General features: G+C 39.0%; 1 protein-coding gene across 3 annotated transcripts in view; it reads right to left on the bottom strand.

Moving 5' to 3' along the window:
• Positions 1-23953, bottom strand: part of sphkap (SPHK1 interactor, AKAP domain containing) — a 487158-nt gene that overhangs the window by 188001 nt on the left and 275204 nt on the right. The gene's annotated exons all lie outside the window — the stretch shown is intronic.

The following is a 23953-nucleotide window of genomic DNA, read 5'->3' on the forward strand; positions in this document are numbered from 1 at the left end:
CTGAATTATTAGAATAAAATTGTAAAGCAACAGAAAAATGCAGTCTCTCCAGGAGGCATGTTTAACAATAAGTACAGTAAAGTCTATTAATAGGGGCGCTGGCGTAAACAAGGCAGCACATCTCTGAAACACCACACCATAGATGTGGAAATGAACAATTTGCAGAATAAAAGTCTTCTATGAGCCAATCAGTAGAGCAGCGGCCTTTCTTGCAATGGCACAGTTCCAACATGGGGCACCATGCCAGCTGCTCTTCTCCATTTCCGTCTGTGCAATGCCATTCCTGCTGTGGAGCAGACCAAGACACTACTGGAGTGGTGATCAGTCCCCCAGAGTAGCTGCCTACTCTCTCTCTCTCCTTCTAGGTAGCTGTATAAAACAATTCTAAAAAGTATATAAATAAAACTTACAACTAAGAGATTCATCATAGGAAAAAAAAGACTTCTGACTAATTGAAAATAAAACTTGAGCAGTGTTATTTCCTTTTGCCTGATTCTTAAAGAACTAGTGTTTAATTGCCAGTTAGACCTTGATGTCCTGGTGATGAACACTTCAGTCTTATCTGAGAAAGTGAGGGGGTGAGCATTTATTTATCTTGAACACAAAATACATCTACATTTTGGATTTGTTGTTGTGAGTGCCATCGAGTTAATTCCGACTCAAAGCAACCCATGTTCAACAGAATGAAAATCTGCCTTATCCTCCACTATCCTCACAACTTCTGACAGGATTGACCTCATTGTTGCAACCACTGTATCAATCCACCTTCTAGGGGGTCTTCCTCTCCTTTGTTTTCATTTCACTTTACCATGCATGGTGTCTTTTTCTAGGGAGTGATCCCTTCTAACAACATGTCCAAAGTACGTGAGACGGAGTTTCGCCATTTTTGCCTCTAAGGAGCATTCCTGTTGTACATACTCTAAAATAGACCTGTTTGTTCTCCTGGTGGTCCATGGTGCATTCAATATTCTTTGCCACCACCACAACTTGAAGGCATAATTCTTCAACGGTCTTCCTTATTCATTGTCCAGCTTTTGCAACCATAAGAAGCAATTGAAAACACCATGGTTTGGGTCACACACACCTTAGTCTTCAAGGAGGCATCTTTCTTTTTAAACACTTTGGAGATGTCTTTTACTGTAGATTTTCAAAATGCAATATGCCAGCTGCTGTCTTGACTGCTGCTTCCATGGGCATTAACTGTCGATCCAAGAAAGATGAAGTCCTTGACAACCTCAGTCTTCTCTCCGTCTATCATGATATTACTTAATGGTGCAGTTGTGAAGGCTGTACTCTTTTATCTTCATCAATAAGTGCTTCAAGTCCTCTTCACTTTCTGTAAGCAGGGTTTTATCATCTGCATATCGCAAGTTGTTAATCAGTCTTGATGCAATGTTATTCTTCATACATCTTCTCAGATTATTTGCTCAGAATATATATTTAACAAGTACAGTATGGTGAAAAGATACAAACTTGACGCAAACCTTTTCTGATTTTAAACCACTCAATATTTCCCTATTCCATTCAAAAAAATGCTTGTTGGTCTATATAAAGGTTCCAGATGAGCATAATTCCCATTCATCTCAATGTTTCCCAAAACTTGTTATGATCTACACAGTCAGATGCCTAGTCAATAAAACACAAGTAAACTTCTTTCCAGCATTCTCTGCTTTCCGACAAGATCCATCTGACATCATCAATGATATCCCTCATTCCATGTTCCCTTCTGACTCCGGCCTGGACCTCTGGCAGTTCCCTGTTAATGAATTGCTGCAACTGTTTTTGAATCATCTTCAGCAAGATTTTACTTGCATTTGATATTAGTGATATTGTTGAATAATTATCACATTCTGTTAGATCACCTTTACTGTATTTAGAATGGTCACAAATATGGATCTCTTCCAGTCTGTGATGCTGAGAGGGTCATTAAAATACACAGAGAGGATTGGTTATTGATTCGCTCCAGTGACAGTTGGAGGATGCGCACTGTAAGAAAATGTTAGTAAAAACTTTGGAGTTTGAAGAAGTAATTGGTCTTGTGTGTTCTTTGATCTCTGACACAATTTGGCAAATGAGAATGGCTGACTTTTCACTGCCACCCCTGGGAACCTTTTCTTGCCCTGCCTGGTGACCCCCTCATTCCATGGAGGGCTCGGAAACAGTTTTGAAAAGTATTTGAAGGCGATGGACTTCAGAGAGATCTCAGACGCTCACAAATGCGCTCTGCTGCTCTATTGTTTGGGCGTAGAATCATAATCTGAATTGAGAATGCAAGATAAATTCCAATTTACTGTTTGGAATTGGAATTGGAACTAGAATTCTAGGCAGCTGAACGGAAATGGATTTGGAATTGATAAATAGTCTACAGTACATTAAATATTATAAATCACATAAATCACTAACATATAAAAGAAATATAAGAGTAATGTATGTTTTATACATTATGCCTGTACATTTCACAAATCACTGTTATAAATACAAAATAAAATATTTAATTTGATTGTCTCATTTGCATCTATCATTCTGTACATTAATGTCCCTAACAACATTTTCTTAAATTAGATTAAAAATATCCATCCATCCACTGTCCAACCCGCTGAATCCAAACACAGGGTCACGGGGGTCTGCTGGAGCCAATCCCAGCCAACACAGGAACCAATCCCAGGCAGAGTGCCAACCCACCGCAGGACACACACACAAACTAGGGCCAATGTAGAATCGCCAATCCACCTAACCTGCATGTCTTTGGACTGTGGGAGGAAACCCACGAGGAGAACATGCAAACTCCACGCAAGGAAGACCCGGGAAGCAAACCCGGGTCTCCTAACTGTGAGGCAGCAGCACTACCTCTGCACCACCATGCCGCCCGATTAAAAATATGTTTCCTAGAATTCCATGAAAGGTGAATGTTCACGTAGGAGTATAAGTGAAAGCCAATTAGGGTCCATTTTGAAGGTGCGAGATTTTCTGTGAGTTTGATTAGAAAGATTAAGATTGACACTCTAACAAAGAAGGTCCTTTCACTCTCTTCATCAAAAGTAGCAACTACATTGAATTGCTTTTCACCACCAAAAAAGAGAACAAAACTTTTTCCATTTAAGAACACTAAAGTCCCATCCACATCTAGAGTTACCAGGAGGTATCAAATTACTCAAGCCTACCATGCCATGCTGAGAAGCTTGATTCTCTCCTGTACTTTAAGAACAAGCAGAACCAGTTTCCCTATTTAGATCAAATTGCATGTCAGTGTCTAGCTATTCCTGCCTCATCTGCTCATGTGGAACATGATTTCAGTATTGATGACAAGATATTTAGGCCTAAGAAATGCAATCTTAGTGATTATTATTTGATGCAATAAAAAGTGAATATATGTGAATGAAATACATGAATGAACATGACTCATTTTTTTGTGAATTAAGACATATATCATGTGGTAGCATTCATCATATTTAACTGGTAATCATATACTGGTATTAACAGTATATTCAGATATCTATGGCCACTGTCACTCTTCATTTATTGTCAGTATACAGTTCTCAATTTTTTTTACTTACATTTCATCAACTGTTTTTCATACATTATTTGGTATTTGTAAGGCACCACAAATAAAGTTCATATGTATGCCCCTACATGTAATCCCAAATTAATGCTCAGAAACAACAATAAATGGAATTTGGCAGAATTTCACTGAATTGAATTCCACTTCCTGAAACTCCAGTTCAATTCCAATTCAGTTTCCTGCAGTTGTCTTTGAATTCCAATTACATTTCCTTGTTTTCAACTGAAATTGTTGATTTCAATCCTGAACTGACCCCAACCCTGGTGTAGAAGGCCAACGCGTCTTTGCTACACTCAGCTCAAACACCACCTACACAGAATTGGTTGCTGCTTTAGAGGCTCATTTTTTGGACTTGTGCAGTGTTTCTCTGCACCGATCATCTTTCGCCAATATGCACAGTTACTAGGTGAGTCAGTCCTGCAGTATGTCAAAAACCTTCACGGTTTAGCTGGGCAGTGCAGATTCGGCAGTTTACAAGATGACATGATCCGTGATGTATTGATTGTAAAGACTAATAAATCTCAGATTCACTACAGACTACTGTTGGAGGTGAACACTTTCACATTAAATTTCACAATTGATATTGCTATTCAAGCTGAAAATGCAGAGCAGTCATTTGGCAGCATTGTGGCCATTGAACACGCATACAGGGTCTGCCGATCTTAATGCCCCTTTCCCAGTTGTGTACATGCAGCTGTTGAGATATAGTACCCATTGTGGTTTTGGCACATGTGATAGAAATACACATATGTCAAGAGCTCCTGCCTGCCCAGCACGAGGTCAGAGGTGAAGAAATGTCAAGAATGAATCACTTCTCCAGATGCTACCGATCTGCACCTGTATTGCAGTGAACAGTTCAGCGTGCACAATCTTCATCTAGTTAGAATTCAACAGTAATCCACATAGTCAACTGCAAAAAGAATAATTTTAAAGTATAGCATGTTTACTTGGAAGACATCTGCCTGCCTTTGCTAATTGACACTGGTGCTAAAGTTTCTTTATTGAACTCGGACACATATCAGACCTTTTTCTCACATCTTTTCATCAGTCCCCAACCATAGCACTACAAGGAAATGGAAACACAAAAATGGCCTGCTGTTTTTAATGGCCTTGGCTGTCTGTTCTCCTTCGCACACCAGTCATTGATTAATTCCTCTGTTCCCCCTGTTTTCTAGCCACTCCGCAGGGTGCCTTTAGCACTTTGTGGGGATGTGTTTGCAGAATTGATGCAGATGTTGGAGGTTGGCATAACAGAACCTGTGGATGCATCTCCATGGGTCTCACATCTAGTCATTGCAAAAAAGTAATCTGGTGGCTTTCATGTCTTTGTGGACCTTTGAGCTGTGAACAAAGTTGTGGTGCCAGATGAATATCCACTACCAATTACAGAGAACGTATTGCAGTTTTTAATGGTTCTACATTATTTTCCAACCTTGATTTGCATCAAGGCTATTTACAGGTACCTCTGTATCCTGACAGCATGAATTTAACTGCATTTGTGACCCATATGAGTGTTTTCCGTTATAGGCGGATGCCTTTTGGACTCTTTTCACTGCTTAGCTATTTTGAAAATAATCATGTCACCATCTTGCAAAACATCCTTGGTGTTGCAGTGTACCTGGACGGCATAGTAGTGAATGGCTCGGATACTGCAACTCATTATATATGCCACAATTTAGCATTTGCTGCTCTGGGCCGGAATGGCCTGGCTGATAATGCAGAAAAGTGCTTTTTGCTGCCTCAAAGGTAGACTTTTTTTTGTTTTTGCCTGTCAGCATGTGAAATTTCACCGCTACTGTAATATACTTTATTCGTTCTGGAAGCTTCCATAAATGATTCAGTGCAAGGCAGATGGTTAACACAGAAAGGTGTTTAATTTATTAGAGCACACAAAACAGAACTTTACAAAAGACGCCCATCTCCATTACTCTCTGTTACTAACCACACCCCTTATTTATTGATATATTCACCTTGTTTATCTGGTTTATAACAACTTTATTTAAAACCTTAATTCACAATATACCACAGCTACATTCATATATAGATACTATACATGAACGTCATGTTGCTTTTGCTTCTCATGCTTTGACACCCACAAAGCAAAGGTATTCAGTTGGGGAGTGAAAAGCCATAGCATATGTCTGGGCCTGTGAGCGTTGGCATGTTTTTTTGTATGGCAGACAATTCACACTCTGTACTGACCATCAGACTCTTACAACTACACTGTCCACCAGTGTCACTGGCCACCATCCTTTGTATATTTTTTGATAGGCAGATCATCTGCAGCCCTAAAATTTTGCTCTCCAGTCTCCTCAAGGAAGAGAAAATGCAGTGGCCAGCATGCTATCATGCTCAATGACTGTGCAAACAGTTGCAGAATTACATGGAGGCATATCTGGTATAGTTACTGCACTCTCCCCTTCATGATATTGTTGCATTGCAACAGAAGAGAGCAATAAGGGGGAAAGAGTCCCCTGTGAAATTCCAATCAAATCAAATTGTGTACTTTAGTTTCTTGAAGTCTATGAGATGGATTATTTTCCATAATTGCAACAGCAAATTTCAAATGGGGGTATATCAGAGGAAAGCTGGCATTTACTTCTGGTACTGAATATCTTGAAACGCGGTTACCGTACCATAAACTTTAGGTTTTTGGATACTTCTCTAGTACTGGTTGTGGCGGATGGCCGGCTGCTCAACCCGGCCAGGACGCTCAAAGAAGAGAAGGATGGGGGAAGGCAGTTACTGAGGGACACTGCCTCCCCCAAGACACCCTATGGGCGAGTTCCCTGCAGCGTAGTGGTGCCCTGGATTTCAACAGGGCTTCATGGGATCTGTAGTTCGGCATCACAGCCCTACTGGGTACCGTGGGCGCCACCAGGAGACGCTGCAGGAAAATCTGGGAATTTTTATTTTCTATATAGCACGGAAGTACTCCCAAGTCACAGGGTTGGAAGCCCCAAAGTATTTCTGGGGTGAAGAAAAATCCAATTCTCCATCTGACCCGGAAGTGCTAGCAAGTCATGTGGGTGGAAGAACAGAAGTACTTCCGGGTCAAGGAATATATAAAGGACTGTTGGAGACCCAGCAAGTGAGCCGGAGTTGGGAGGTAGAGGACAGAGCTTGCTGGGAGGTGTGGAGGAGAGATTTGTATGTTATTGTGATTATTATTATTATTATTATTATTATTATTGGTATTGTATTGCCTGTGTATGGTGGTGAAGGTGCTTCAGGGCAGTAAAAGAAGAAGAAAAAGAATTAAAAACCTTCTTGGTGATTTTACCCTGTGTTCAGTGTGTCTGTCTGTTGGGTTGAAAGGGGCAACAGCAACCCCTAGTGTCTTAGATGGTATGCTGAGTTACCCTAATATACATTAATCTACATAATGCATAAACATATCTGTTTCTGCAGTACACTGTGTGCCTATATGCATTATATGTTTACTTACTTTTAATCACCATTTATGTTTAACAGGACTGCTACCAGTATAGTGTAAAATTCTAATTTTATTAATGCCAAAATTCCCATTAACATTGGAGTCCGTTATTTGAAAGACTAATGGGGAAAACAACCAATCTGGTAGTCTCAGTATTCCTCTGTGTCATGGGGTGCATTCATGAACATCAGTAGCCATTAGGGTTCCCCCTGAAAGGGCTAACCAGGGCTTTACAATGTATTCCAGTTATCCTAAAAGTATCCTTAAAGGCCCTTTTGTCCAGCTTTACTGGGAGCCTGGAGTTGAAAGGTTGCAGTTGGACAAGGGCTCAATTAATGGAAAGAATAAAGGAAAGATGACCATAAATGAGACGAACTATCCCACACAGCAGTCAGGGACCACCTTTGTTCATTTACTTCTTGTTTAATATTGTATCCTCATTTTTGTATACCATCTCTGTAGTCATTCAGCTATTTGTTAAACAAATTTCATCTTCTGTTGTTAATTTGGGTTCTTTGATTAATATTTTGTTCCAGAAAGGACTCTTGAAAAACCCCTGAAAGATTATTGCGAATACCAAAGTACTGAAATTTTCAGAATAACAAATACTTTTTGTAGGCCTGGACAAAAGTTTGTAGAACATCATGTTAAATGAATTCCATTTTAACAAAATGTAAATCTCAGTATAACAAACTTTTTTTTCGGTCAAAAATGGCCACCAAAGTTAATAATGTGATGCAAAATATACTTAATGCCACTTTTAGACTTTCCGAGCCAAGTCTTGGAACCCTGCAACAGGCTGCCTCAAAGAAAGAGACAATCTATTTTGAAATTTCTGGTCTCGGTGTGTAGGAGCGACATCATACACAAAGCCCAATTCTGAATCAGTGTTACACCGAGCATCCGTGTGGGTAGTTGAGTTGTGTGTGGATACATAGCACTTCTCAAGGTTTTCTTTGAGATGAACAAAAAAAGTGAGAAATGGCATCAGTTTATGCTGAAAGAAAAATGAACAAACCTGGAAAAAGTTGATTCCGGAATGAAGAAAAATGACGGGGCGAAAGCATTTTGGAATTGCTTCATCTTCATCTAAGGTCTTATGTTCATTCTGTATTTTCATACCTACCTTTCTATTAAAAAATGTTACATCTAACGTCTCATTTTCAAAAAAAATGTTTTTTTTGCAGTTTAAGATGTGCTGTTTTTTTCATACAGGTATTGTCAAGCTTGGGTCACAGAGTTGTACAAGAGACAGGAAGGTGAGTCCAAGTTTTTAAGGAAAATACAGGTACTTTACTAGTGATAATCACGATATGCGGTAAGCCTAATCCTACAGAAGACAACCAATTGCTTTGCCCTTGGTTTACTGTTTACCAGACACATCAGAGCAGCTACGGAGCTGCCCTTGAGCCTCTGCTGTTAGACATGGCGAATCACTGGCGGCTCTAGTCACAATACTGTACATATTTTCCCCATATTCAGTATAATTACACTGCCATTATAACGAAATATTTTTATGGTCCTGTGAGTTTCATTATAATGGGATTCCACCTGTATATAGACACAGTTCAGTCTGCATTGTTGGGTGAAATGTTTTGGGAGCAAGGATTGAACTACTAAAACTAGGGAAGGATACCTCAAAGACCACTTTTCTTTCTTTTCAGGGTAGGACTGATAGTGTGCCAGATAGGACAAAGTAAAAGGGAAGATCAAGGAAGTCAACTAAATCCAAGAAGGTCACAGAGGAGGTGAGAGAATTGTCATCTGATCATACTAGGGCAGGGGTGGGCAATTATTTTTCCAAAGGGGCCACATGAGAAATTGGAATGGTTTTAGAGGGCCGGAAAATATATAATATACCTAATATATTCTTAATACCTATAATATTCTTAATTAATTTCCAATATATATGATATCCCACTATAAGAAACAGTAAATGTAATATTACAATGAGAAAATGTAGAGGATATAAAATTCTATTTAATGAACAATCACAAAAACAGTTTAGAAAGTTTTGCAATGTTTAAAAAAACTAGCATCATACCTTAACGTAAAATAGCAGCATCAACTTACAGTAAACCAAACTGTAAAACAGTCAATCAAACAAGTGTGGAGCACAGAATTATTGCACTATTTAAGGAACATTTATAAAAACAATTTAGAAAATGTGCATTTTTTGCAGCATTTCAAAAATAGCATCATAACTTTATTAACTAGTTTTCAGCGACCAACATCACATTAATTTACCTCAGTTCTTTTGGTGTTCAGTGAGAGAAATCTAGCCTGTTTTGGGCTTGAACAAGTGCACTGAAGTCAGGTTGAATATGTGAGGTGGATATGCGAAGGACAGCACACAAGTGATCATCACTGAGAGAGGATCTGTATCTGGATTTGTTAAACTTCATCACTGAGAATGCTTGTTCACAGATGTAGGTAGATCCAAAGAGAACCAACATCCTCTGTGCATGTCTCCTCAAGTGTGGGAAGATTTCCTCTTTGAGAGAGGAATAAAACTCTACCAGTGATACTGATTTAAAATGCTCGGCCAGTAGATTATCAGACTGCAGATCAATGAGTTCAAGCTGGACATCACTGGGTGCATTATCCACACTATAAGTAAAGGGAGAAGAAATCATGTGCATTTCACTCTTAACTGTTTTGAAATCTTCAAATCTTCTTGAAAACTCACCATGCAGTGCCCCTAACATGGATGAATACTTGTGGAGTTGATCAGCTGATAGTGTGACTTCTTTCAGTGTTGGCATGTGAGTGAGAATGTTGCCCTCTAATTGACTTGAAAGAAACTTCAACTTTCTCATGAAAGCTGTCACCAAGCTGTACATTTCATGTGCAAAGAGGCCCTTGCCTTGCAGCTTGGTGTTTAGTTCATTCATTAGTGCAGTCACATCAACAGCAAAGGCCAGATCTGCAATCCAGTGTGTATCTGAGAGCTCTGGAATGTCCTTGTCTTTCTTTTCACAAAACTCGTTGATCTCTGCTCTCAGGTCCCATACTCTTTTAAGCACCTTGCCAAAGCTGAGCCATCTCACAGCTGTCTGGTAGCCTATGTCACTATGTTCACTTTCATGCTCCTCTAACAGTGAAACAAACTATCTGTGATTCAGTGCTCTTGCCCTGATGAAATTAACTATTTTAGTTACAACATCAACAACATGGCTAATTTTTAGCACTGACTTGCACAACATCTCCTGATGAATGATACAATGCAAAAATATCAATTTCTGTTCTGGGTTAATTTCAGTCACTTTATCTTGCATCCACCTCAAAAGTCCAACATTTTTCCCCGTCAGATTTGGACAGCCATCGGTTGTAACGCCTACCAGATTGTCCTATTTTAGTCCCAGCGTGTCCATGGATGCATTTACCTCTGTGAACAAATCACTCCCCGTTGTAGTCCCTTTCATTGGCCGCATAGCTGCCAGCTCCTCCATCATCTCAAAGTCTTTCGTTAATCCACGTACAAAGATAAGTAACTGGGCAGTATTACGGACGTCACAGCTCTCGTCCAGAGCCATGGAAAACAAAACAAAATTGTCTGTTTTCTTTTGCAGTTGAAGCTCCAAATTCCCCGCGATGTTCTCGACCCGCCTTGTTACGGTGCGCCTCGAGAGAGACACATTTGCAAACGTGTCTTTTTTCTCTGGGCATATTAGCGCTGAAGACTCCACCAAACAATCTTTGATGAACTCCCCATCAGAGAATGGCTTACTGTATCTTGCAATTTTGTGGGATATTACAAAGCTGGTCATGACTGCTGCATCCCTGGATAAGTGGAGCTTTGTAAAAAATCCTTGTTGCTTTTGCAGTTTAGCTAGCAAATCTTCCGATGCTCGTGTCCGCTCTGCATCACTGAAATTCTTGTATTTTTCTCCGCGTTTACTCTCGTAATGGCGATTGAAATTGTATTCCTTAAACACCGCTATATGTTCTCCACACACTAAGCACACAGCTCTACCTTTGATTTCAGCAAATAAATATTTAGAAGTCCACGCCTTGTTAAAAACTCTACATTCTGCATCAGTTTTTCTTTTTTTTAACGTTAGCTGACATATTTAAGGGCTAAGAGCTAATTTCTTGGAAGCTGTTCAACACATTCGCTGACGTGCATAAGCACAGTGATAATTAAGAAAAACAATAGTAGCCTTCAAAATAAAAGCCGTGTAATTGTATTTTGTGCACCTATCACAAAGTAATAGATGTTACTACGAACTCATGTGGGCCGGTCAAAGGTAGTCAGCGGGCCGGATGTGGCCCACGGGCCGTATAACACCGTGCATAGAACTCACACTATAACATGGTGTAAGCATAAAAGCGGGAATGTGCGTACGAACAGAAAAATCCAGATGCAGGAATCTGTACGTACGCAAACTTCCAAGTTCTTCCGCTACATAAATCCCAATCAGCGTGAAAAGTAACGCATGTGCACGCGCCTTCTGTCCTGCCCCAACTCCTCCCAGAATTACGCCTCTTTGAATATGCACATCAATATAAATAGCCTTCTGTGAAAAGACAATGGGAAAAGCACGGGGGAAAATATAAGAATTTGAGCGAATTCCAAGTGGAGGCAAAGGAAAAACGTACTATTTGTTGGTTTAAACAGTGATATAATCAACAAAAGGAAGTTGATCGAGTGACATAGTGTCGGAGAAACTCGAAAGCTCAAGTTCACAAAGTCGCACAGTGCCCAAAATAAAAAAGAAGTTCTCACATATCAAAGTCGCCGTGAAAAGGCGAGTCGTAGCCCACCGTCTGAGTGTCATATGAAAGATTATTAGGGTACAGACAAAAAAAATAGGGACACACTGAGGAAAAAAGCACGAAATGTCAACTTTAATCTCGAACTTTCCCTTCCTCTTAAAATCGTTTATTTTACTAGTTTCTCAAATCCCATTGTAACTAAAGTAGAGGCTTCCTGCGCCATGCGCGACCTTCGATGAAATAATTTATTGCAGCAGTACTGTCTCTTTCAAGCGTACTAACCTCCAATTCCCGTCCTTACTTTTCTTTCTCCAAATACCCAATCGCCACACAATCAGCTCTGTAATAGACGTGAAGCCATCTGTAAGCTTAGAACGCAGATTCTTCGAAACTTTTAAGGAACATTGAAATATCGTTGTAGTACATGTTTAATTATTCTATCCGTCTATCCTTCCAGTGTCGCGTCAGCATCAGCAAGAATACAGCGCAAGGCAGGAGCTATCCGTGAACTAGCTAGCGCTGCAGCACCGGCACCGGCACCGTTTAATTATTAACAATACAGATTATTTAAATGAAGTTAAAGTTTTATCTGTATAATATAATCAACATATTTTGCTGCATTTCATCTTAAAAATGATATCGTCATCATATGTAAATACGCGCTTTATAAAGTGGCGCAGGTTGGGCAATATTATAACTGTAGTGCAAGTTTACAGTGGGGTAATTGTACTTATAAGTACAAACAGTTCTACAAGGAGCACTTGATGGACTGATTGAGTGCGTTTAGAGTTCTTGGGATGAAACTTTTTCTAAACCACGAAGTCCGTACACGGAAGTCTCTGAAGCATTTAGCCGTGGCTCAGGTAGTGTGTGCTTGAAACTGTATACCGATAATTCTCTTTCCGATCAGCTGCTGTAGAGCTGTGATTCCCCACTTAGATACAGTGATATAAATACTCCGAGTGGTGCAGTGAGAGTAATATGGAAAAAGATGATCCGCTGTGGCAACCCTTAACGGGAGCAGTTGACAGAAGAAAAAGATGCAGTGAGCGTAACAACGCTAAAGCAGTTATGGTATTTGGAATACTATGGCTATTCCCTGGACCATTATATTGCTGCAGGTTAATTACAATCAGATGCATTACACTAATAAACAATATGTAGTTAATTTCAGTGTATTTATAAAGCCGCTTCAGGAATGTGGATCTAAGAAAGAAAGGGTAACCACACAGGAACAGTAGCACTGCTTTGACGCTGGGTGCCGCCAGTCTGCAAAACTGAGTGGAGAAATTGTGTACGCCATGGTATGAGGTACCGTGGAAATGTGCGTGGCTTTACGCCAAGTTTAGGTTTTATACATTGCGATTTGAGCGTGGAAACATTCGTACGCAACATTTCTGTGCGTACGCACCGTTTATACATGAGGCCCCAGGTCTGTACTAGGGGAATATAAAATAAGTGAGCTGATGAAAATGGAACTCTGCCTGAAAGTGTTGAGATTTGTTCACTATTCTACTTAAAATCATATTTTAAGAACAAAAATATATGTACGAATATGGGGTGCTTTTACTTTAGAACTTTTCAGTATGAGCTTCTTGGATTATAATGTTTCTTGAATATAATGATTAATGAATATATGGTGCTGCAACATTATTTGTTTTGCAATTGGGTGCTTCCATTTTATGATTCACAGCACTGGTATGCTGCTCCTGGTTGCCATGAAATGTTCTTCCTGATGTCATTGTGCCTTGTGTCATTAGTGTAAACCTTTAAATTTGGAGTAAAGATTCATTCCATATCCTTGATTAGGATAACAATACTATCAGACTTAGCATGTACCTGTATTTCCTTCTTGAATTTCTGGCTTCTGACCTTACTGTTGTTTCTTTGGCTTTGATTTCTGGTTAGCAATTAGGCTTTGGTATAAAAAGGTCTTGTCATTAAGGTTTTGACTTGTTTCTGGTTTTAACTATGTTTCATCTCCTGGTTCTCTTGCTTTTGGGCAGAATAAAAAGATGATTCTACCTGCCCAAATCTAAACCAGTTCTACTAAACAACTGAAGACATCTCTATATATACAGTGGAACCTCGAGATACGATCACCTCTGTATACGAGAAATTCAAAATACGAGGAAAGTATGAGCGAAAAATTCAGATCTAAATGCGAGCATTGGCTCGCGTAACGAGCCACAAGCCAGTCTGTGGGTATAGCTCGCGGCTTAGCGAGGGGGCGTGGTAGCAGTTGCGAGCTGCGATCTGCGGTGTCTGCGTTTCTCACTTAAGTGCACAGGTGGGAAACTGCCCACATCCATGATTGTTCCTGTGGCTGATGGGCTGCAGCTGCCATGTCCTCCCCGCATATATAGAGAAGCGCGAGCCGGTTAAGGGGGAGAAAAAGTAAAAGAAAAGAGAGAGAGAGAGAGAGAGAGAGAGAGAGAGAGAGAGAGAGAGAGAGAGAGAGAGAGCGCAAGCAAGCAAGCAAGCAGGCAGGCAGGAAGTCGGTCGGTCGGTGCGGGAGAGCGAGCGAGCGAGCGACTGCAGGCTCACGTGTAGCTGAACAGTGAGCTGAACAAGCTAGCCAAACAGCTGAAGCAGGATGGTGTAGAGAAGGTCAGCTGCATTAAGAGTGTCTCGCCTGTTGCAGAGCCCGCAGGTGAGACGCTAACAGAGAAGAAGCACCGGGGATTGTCATCTGTTTTTTAAAGACTGCATCCTTTTGACGTTTTAACCTCGTGTTAAAGGATTGTTATTCTTGTGTATTTTAAACCTCCACTTCACAACTGTTTTAAGGATTATTTATTTAAAGATTTATTGAATGCTCTACTGCATTTTGGACACCTGTTTGGATTCTTTTAATAATCAGTTATTATTTACCAGTGTTATTTATTAAAGGTAGACTACAGTATATATAATTTATCAGTGTTATTTGTTAGGAAAATTGATTTTTATGTTAATATATTTGGGGTGCGGAACGGATTAACTGGATTTCCATTATTTTCAATGGGGAAGTTTGTTCTAGATACGAGAAATTCGCTATACAAGCTCAGTGCTGGAACGAATTAAACTCGTATCTAGAGGTTCCACTGTACTACCCAACGCCCACCGTAGCATACGGCAGTATAAGAATAGGAACGGAAAACGGTGAGAAAGGAATTCAGAAATCAGGAAGAAATAAATACTTCTTGAAAGACGCAGTGTGCATGTAGAATTTCCGGCCATGCAGGATTACGAATTTACGTACTATGGCCATGGCATCCTGATAGTTTTGTTGCATGTATCTTGGACTTCCTGGAAATGTGGATGGTAATATGATCATTTTGCCTACACATACGTTGTTATTTGCTTGCAGTGTGTCTGATAGTTCACAGATCTTGTTGATGTAATGAGATAGTTGAGATGCGCACCCTCTGTTTTAACATATGCATCAACGACGTACTGTTGGAATAGTTTGCCGCTGGAGTGCAAAATACTAAATGTACTCCTCATTGCTAATCTGTACGCGTAAAATTGGCATTGAGTAAGCCTTATTCGCTTGGCGGTTCTTTTATTGGGAACATGTTGTAAATCTTTGTGCCAGCCAATGTCTCCGTAAGGGAACAAAAGTGGGTAAACCATAGGATCGCAATTCATATTGAGTGTGGAAATCTGCTTACAGGAGTTGCTTGGTGTTTCGCCATCTTCTCCAACGAAAATCGCTGCAACATGGGTGTGACATGTTGGGGCATTGTATCGTCGTAAATCCTGCCTAGGGTTTTCCTTGAAAACCATTCGTACAGATGCTGTTGGATTGGACTGAGCGATTTAGGGCTGAGGGGAGGGGGAAGTGTGACGTCAGGAGTGGGGAGCCAGGCAGGGTCCTCCTTCACTATTACGCGGGCAGAGCCGTGGGGGACGGCTCCTATATATATATACTGTATATATATATATATATATATATATATATATATATATATATATATATATATATACACACATATTATATTCTGTATATTATCACATGTGAGATGTAAGCCTGTCTCTTGCCAGGTGGCAAATGAAATATGACACATGAGAAGAGGAGTTAAGTGTGACACAGTGACCTAATAGTCATTTACATCGAAGACTTTGCCATTTACATTGAAGACTTTGACCAACTGAAGCCATGATGTCACCAAGACACAACACAAACATCTTTTTCTGTCTTGACTCCATATAAATGGTGCACCCAACCTTCATAATCATCTTTTGGACCAGCAAAGGAGCTAGAAATGCACATTCCCATCCTAATTACAGAAAGCAGAGTTGTTAAATAGGTTAGCTCATGGCTTGTCATCTCTTTGTGACTATGCCTTTTAGGCAGTCACTATATAAAATAATGTGTGTGTATACACAATTCAGGATGACAGAGAAGCACAGCCTATGTTGCGTAACACTGGGTGAAAGGCATGATGCGATCTTGGTTAGGATGCCAAACTATTGGAGTACCCAGTGACACCCACACTCACATGGGGTCAATTTAAAATTTTCAGTTAATCTAACACACATCTATTGGAATATGGGATAAAAAAAGAATATCTTAATGAAGTCCCATGCAGACATTGGGACGACATATACACGTAGGCATGAAAAAAGTGTGAAAATTCCAAGAAGGTAGTGACTAGGCTAGAATTTAAACCCAAGACTCTGGACCTGTGAGGCACATTTTACAAATTAGATCAGGGTTAAATAGTGACATATTTAGACAAGGAGTGGCAGAATGTGCTACACCCAAGCATGGAGCACTTGCTTCATGTATGTCATCATGCCTATTTTTGCTTCAATACATTAAGCCTTTCAGGTTGCAGGCTTTCAAGTTATTTTATAGCACTTCACTTCCCCTTCTTAATCCTTCATTTCCTAACTGCATCAAACGTGCATATAATGGAGAATGGCGAATGAGCTCCACAATGTCATGAATGAATGTGCACTCATGCGCACCCATGAATCAAGAGTAGAAGCTTAAAATGTGTGGTGTCTGAGGAATTGTAAAAAAATAAAGCTGAAAATGTCCCTACTACAGCTGTGTCTACCCAGGATATCTGGCATGTTTTTGTCTGATATTTACTGATGGAGACAGTACATGAACGTAATGATATCTTTTACCTGTACAGCTACAGAAACATAATGGAAACAAAAAATATATTGCAAGTAAAAAAACTGCAAAATGTAAAATAAGGTGGGATTACACTTAAAATTTCTTTTTTTACAAAACTGATGTTAATATTTGATATTTGAATGGCTTTTAATCATCTGTTTTCATAACTAGCTACATTGCATTGGGTGGTACTATTGTTTATTGGGTTTGAATGCCAGTCTGGTGGAGTTTGCATGTGTGGTGACCTTTTCCAGGTATTCTGCTTTTTCTACCGCAGAAATGTATGTTGGGTTAATTGACAGTTTTATAATGGGGGCATATGTTTGTCTGCCACTATGTTCAAGGCTGGTTATGCCTTTTATCTGATCCTGCCAGCATATGCAGTGGAGTGGCAGCACTGCATTGGGCAAAGCTTTCATTCAAACACTTAAATGCAAGGATGCTTATGCTCAGTCTATTTTCAGCTATATTTCTTCCTGTTTATTCATTGCACTTTACATAATTTGCCTACTGAAAATGTACAAGGAAAAAAATTTACTTTATGAACATGATGATTTGTCATCTAAAATGCACAATATACCCACTGATATTTGCTTGCAACCTTAAAATTAACTTTTCATATATAGCAATAAGTATCCTTTTGATACACGCAAATGATTATATAATCTATTATTTAGAGATGTAGACATGATTTTTATTTGAAACTATCGCTGTGCTTAATTTTAGAGCAGAATACCTAACCCCAATCCATCAAGCAAACCCACCTGCTGATTTCTGTATGTGGCATACATGCTGATATTCTTTCGAAGCAACTGAAATACTTGACTTTTTTTTTAAGAAATCCATAGGCAAGAAAGTGAAGATATTAATTGAGAAATGTGACAACATGGTGAGTGTAGTATGGAGATTAAAATGCCATCGAAATGAACAAATTGCCCTCTGGTTCTCATAACTAGAACTGATGCAAATATTTTCCCTAATTGCAAATAACTGACTTCTTCCTCCCCCTACTCTTAGAAATGGTAATTTTCATCACTCCACACTTTTATGCTTCATTTGCCTTGTATTACTTAAAAAAAAAACACTTGATGTATATATTTATGTGTCCTTAACTAACTAGCAAGCTGTCTCTTCCAATAAAAGTAAATCTTGCGTGTTGGATAAACTGCTTGGCAGACTGGCTGATGATGAAACCCCCAGGCATTGAAAGAAAAGGCAAAGCCATTCAATAATCTGAGTGTCGTACACAGCATTTCACTTGTTTGTTTTATTATTTTACCTAAAGCTCACATGATCCATTCAAAGCACCTTGGTTTTTAACTCGTGAGCACCAACTGTGGAGTGCTGAATCTCAGGTTTTAGATATTTGTAGAAATTATCACTCTGACTCGTCTTGATTCTACAGTATGTAATACATTAGACTTTCTCATAAACATGTTTTGTTTTCATCAGGAATCTATAATAAAATATTCAAACCGGTGAAGTGATGATCTTCTGACCCCTGATTTTTTAGTTATGCACGTTCATAAAAAGAAATCGGTCTATACATGCATCCAGTGTCAAACTAGTCATGGTTGTGGAGAGGCAAAGCCCATCATGACAGCCTTGGTAGCATTGAGTACAAGGCCAGAGTCATTTCTGGATGGGGTGACTGATCACCACAGGCGCACTTGCACACACATCCACACAAGGCCTATTTAGAATCAACAGTTTACTCACCACCCATGTCTAAGGGATGTAGTAGGAGGACCAGAGTGCACAGATTTAAAACCCACGTATGGTGCCTTCACAATGTATTCAGTCTCCCGTCACTTTTTACTCATTTTATGTTGCAGCCTTATGCTAAAATAATTAAAAATTTTGCAAATTTATTAAAAACTGAAATATCACATTGGCACAAATATTCAGACCCTTTGTTATGACACCTGAACTTTGGCTGAGGTGCATCCAGTTGTATTGATCATCACTAAGATGTCTCTACACCTTGTTTACAGTTCACCTGTGGTCAATTCAATTGATTGGACATGATTAGGAAAGGCACGCACCTATCTATAGAAGATTCCACAGTTGACCAGAAACCAGGCCAAGTGGTTGAAGGAACTGTCTGCATGGGTTATAGACAGGATTATGTTAAGGCACACACCCTGGAGAAGCCTACAAAAATGTCTGCAGTTTTGAAGGCTCCCAAGAGCACAGTGGCATGCATAATTCTTAAATGGAAGACATTTGGAACAACCATGACTCCTCCAAGAACTGGCTGTCTGGCCAAACTGAGTAATTGGGCCTTCGTAAGAGGGGTCAACAAGAACCTAGTAGTTACACAGGTTGAACATCATAAAGCCTGTGTTGAGAATGGAGAAACTTGTGTGAAGAATGCAGAAACTTCCAGAAGGACAACCACCACTACAACACTCCACTAATCTGGGCTTCATGGCAGAGTGCTCAAACGATGCATGAAAGCTCACTTGGAATTTGCCAAAAGTCACTTTAAGGACTCTCAGAATAGAAGAAATGATACTCTACGGTCTGAAGAAACCATATATTGAACTGTCTGATGTATCAAATCAGGAGAAAACCAGACACTGCTCATCACCAGTGCAATACCATTGTAAAACAGTGAAGTGTGGTGGTGGCAGCCTCATGCTGTTGGGGTGTTTTCAGTTGCTAGAACTGGAGAACTAGTAAGGGGTTAAAACTGAAAAGCACAAAGTACAGAAATATTCATAATGAAAACCTGCTCCAGATTGCTCTGGACCTCAGACTAGGATGAAGGTTCACCTTCCATCAATGACTCTAAGCACAAAGCAAAAAAAAAAAAACGTTTAGGGTCAACTGTTTGAGTGTTCTTGATAAGCTCAGAAATTAACCCAATTGAACAGCCCTGGAGAGACATGAGAATTGCTGTCCAATGACAGTCTCCATCCAACCTGACAGTGAGTGGGAGGATCTGCAGAGAAGAATGGCAGAAAATCTCCAAATACAGTTATGCAAAGCTTTGTCACATTATAGACCAAGAACACTCCAGACAATAATTGCCGCGAAAGGTACTCAATGATGTGCTAAGTAAAGGGTTCAGCTACTTGTGTCAGAATCAGAATCAGCATCACTTGACAGGAATTTGACATGGAAGATTTAGAGCGGTTTATAGCATAACACAGCATCACATAGGAATAACACAAATAGCATATATATATAAGTTTTTCTTTAAAAAAGAAAAGAAAAATTATATATATATATAGTTACATATTAGTGTAATTATAAAGGAGATGTGCAAATGATAATGTGCAAGTGAAAGTGTGAATGTGTAGTGTGTATGCATGTTCGCACCAAGGTTATTATAGTTAACAAAAACTAAAATCAAAACTGAAACTATTATTAAAAAAACATTTTCGTAAACTGAAATAAAATAATTAACAGAACCAAAATGAAAAACTAAAACTAAACGAAACTATTAAAGTAGCTGGAAAGACTAACTGAAATAAAATAATAATTTATTAAAATATGTTTAGTTTTTATTTTTGAATGAATATTCTTGCCGTTAGTCTTTAACCCTTGTAAGTTTTCTCTAAAACAAAAAGTCATCCACCACAAGCTGCCCGTATATATTCATCCAGCAGAGGGCGGCTGGTGATGGAGGCCGGCTGTTCACACAGCATTTGCGGTGACAGAGCAAGCTGAGTGCGGGTGCATAAAGCGTGAGAAATAGAAAGCGATTTGTGTGCCCCCTTTCTTTGTGCTTGTTGTATATCAAGATGTAATTCAAATGGCTGAAATCAGAATTTGCTGGTCAACAAACTGTTTACCATATGGACAGAAAAATCACGAGTGAGTAACGTTCCAGTTTATTTCTCAGGTGTCTGCTTTTTGTTGACAGCAATTCACCTGCCACTTCGCACAGGAGAAATCGTTTTTTCTTTCTCATATACAAAGTATTGAGAAAGTATAGTAATCATGAAAAAATTCGACCTCAATATTTTGATGAATCTTGACGTTATAGACTAATTAGTGTCCAACAATACTGTTTTATGGAAGTGTGTGTGTACGCGTGCGTGTATAAACACGATAACTCAACAACACAACTAGATAGATGGATGAAATTTGGCATGTGGTTGTTACACTACAATTATAGATCTGTATTAACTTTTGGGCCAAATCCATCACCCGGAAGTGGTACTTTACCTGAACACATACTCGATTTTTTTTTTATTTATATAGCTGCAGAGTCCGATTTATTCAACTTTACTTTTATCATAATTGTTCAATATATTATTAATTTGATTTGTTGTTGATGGTTCCTTGATGTACATAATATAAAAATATAAATCATTGTCTCAAATATCCATCCCCATATCTGAGTATACAAGAAAGTTGATGGGAGACCACTCCCGGTTTTTGAAAATAAAACGGCACTGATTGAGAGACTGACTAAGTCATCATATAAGATCAGCATATTGTTACTGACCAATCACTTTTTCTTTAAAAACATCGTTTAACAACGAAGCGATACAAACAAAGGTAGAGAGTCTGACAAGTGATGAAAAACTAAACATACTAATGGGTTGTTGTATTTATTCCATATTTATTAATTTATCTTTTTTAGTTCATATTCACAACTCAAAATCACCTGATATTGTGAAAGTAATCCATTAGCAGAATTTTATTTTAAAATATTTGTCTCCCTTTTTTCAATGTTTTTCTCTCTCTCTCAAAATAGATAGTTGAAATATCGTATTCTTTTTGTTCTTAAAATCAGCCTTATCATACATATTGCATACCAGGGATTTTTCCTGCCTTGCATCCAAACCTGCTGCGATAGGCTCCATATTTCCTGCAATCCTACTCTGGAAAAACAGGTTTAGATAATGTATATGTTGTTCTTAATCTCAGACGCTGTCTGATGTTTTATGCCTGTCCGTACTCCTATTACCTGCTCTTGCTCTGCTCATTATGCGTTTACTGTCTTTTATGGCGGTCTATTCAAGACTCACTGCCCCTAACCTTGATACTACATGCTTGTTGTTCTTTGTTTCCCTCAATACAGATAGCTGGGGTCTGCACACTCATTCAAGTGTAAGAGCCCTGTTGTTCCTAAGATCCTGTGATTTTTCATGAGAAAATATTTAAAAAATGATAAAATTGTGTAAAATTGTTCATATTCAGTGTCTAGTTTTGATTATGCTTGTTTTTATCAGACAAAAACAAAACCAGATAGTAAACCAAGCAGTGTAGTAGGCTTCCACTAACATTAAACTCATATCCAAATCTGTTAAGTGTACAGTTCTGTCTGATTGTGACACAAAACTAACTCCATAGGCGCTCCATGCCATAATTACTAAAACTAAAACTGAAACTAATATGTATAAAAATAAAATAGAAATCACTTTGTGAAATAAAAACTAAACTAAAAATACACGATGAAGGAAAACTAAAACTAAACTGAATTTCCAAGTAAGGTCAGAAAAAATATAGAAATAAAAACTAATATAAAAAGGCAAAACTATAATAACCTTGGTGCACACACACATGTACATTTACTGTAAACACACACACCTTCATATCATGTGTCTGTTAGTTTTAGTTTCAATTGACCTGAAGCGTTTACCAGATGGGAGATTTTGGAATATAAGTGATGAGCTGCTTGAGATGAGTCCATGGTGATCCTTTTTGACATGGTTAGTGGCATGAGTTGTATATAGGTCTACCACAGAAATTAAGGGCACAGCCAATTATTTTCTCACCTGACCTAACAACACTCTGTAATTAATTTTTGTGGAGTGTGCTGTTGCTGAACCTAACCAGACAAAAATGGAGAATGTGATTACACTTTCAATTATGGCTTTGTAAAACTGTAAAAGGATTGACTGGGAAATATTTAATTTCTTTAGTTGGCATAAAAAGTACAACTGCTGCTAAGCTTTCTTAGCAACAGAAGTGGTTTTAATATCCCAGTTGTCAGTGTTTGCGATATTTGTGCCCAACAATTCTCCCAAACAATTTCTAGTGCGAGAGGCAGTAACTGCTGTTTGAGAAAGTCGATGACCATTTCCATTGTCTTGGTGGACTTGAGGATCAGGTTATAGATAGCACACCAAGACATAAGATGAGACCCCTCCTTTCTGTAAGCTGTTTCGTTACCATTAGTAATTAGTCCAATAATGGTGGTGTCATCAGCAAACTTGATGATTTTAACTGAAAGATCAGTGGACCTAGAGTCATTGGTGTACCGGGAATAAAGTAGGGGGGAAGTGCACAACCTTGATGGGCACCTGTGCTAATATGAAGACAGACTGAGAGGTGAGTGCCCACACCAACATATTGTTTCTGTTTTTTCAGAAAACTGTAAATCCATTTAAAGATGGAAGGATTCAGTTCAGTCTGTAGAATTTTAGCTAATAACAGTTCAGGGACAATGGCGTTAAAAGCTGAACTGAAGTCTACAAACAGTATTCTGGCATAAGTACCTTTACAATCCAGATACTCTTGCATAAAGTGAAGGCTCATTTTGATGGCATCATCCACAAATCTATTTGCTTTATAAGCAAACTAACTCAGTAGCAGTAAGAGCTCAAATGTGTTAGAACAAGTCGTTCAAATATTTCTATTAGAACTGATGTAACAGCAATAGGCCTGTAATCATTGAGGCAGCTTATTTTATCACGTATGAGAACAGGAACAATAACAGAAGATTTAAAGCAATCTGATACGGTACATTGTGTAAGAGACTGGTTAAAGATGTCTGTGAAAAGAGGAGTGAGCTGCCTGGCACAGTGTTTAATCGTTGAAGGTGAGAACAGAACAGAATAGGACAGAATTAGGACTGGCTGCTTTTTTGCAGTTTTGTGTTGCAAACAGTTTCCAGACATCATATTCCTTGATCAAAAAGGAAGAAGAGGGGTGAAACTTTTGTGAAGAGGTGGCTGGTGGTAAAACCATTTTTGAGAGAAGCAGAGGGACTGTTGATACACAGCACTTTGTTATTCAAATCTACAAAAAAAGTTGTTAAGTTTATCAGAGAGGGATAAATCTGAGTGAGCACTGGGAGATGTCTTTCCGTAACTTTTAATAGACTGAAGGCCTCTTCATACAGAGGAGCTGCTGTTTTCCAAATACTGAAGCTCCAGTTTGT

Source organism: Erpetoichthys calabaricus, chromosome 2, assembly GCF_900747795.2.
Source record: "Erpetoichthys calabaricus chromosome 2, fErpCal1.3, whole genome shotgun sequence".
In the NCBI taxonomy this organism is placed as follows: Eukaryota; Metazoa; Chordata; class Cladistia; order Polypteriformes; family Polypteridae; genus Erpetoichthys; species Erpetoichthys calabaricus.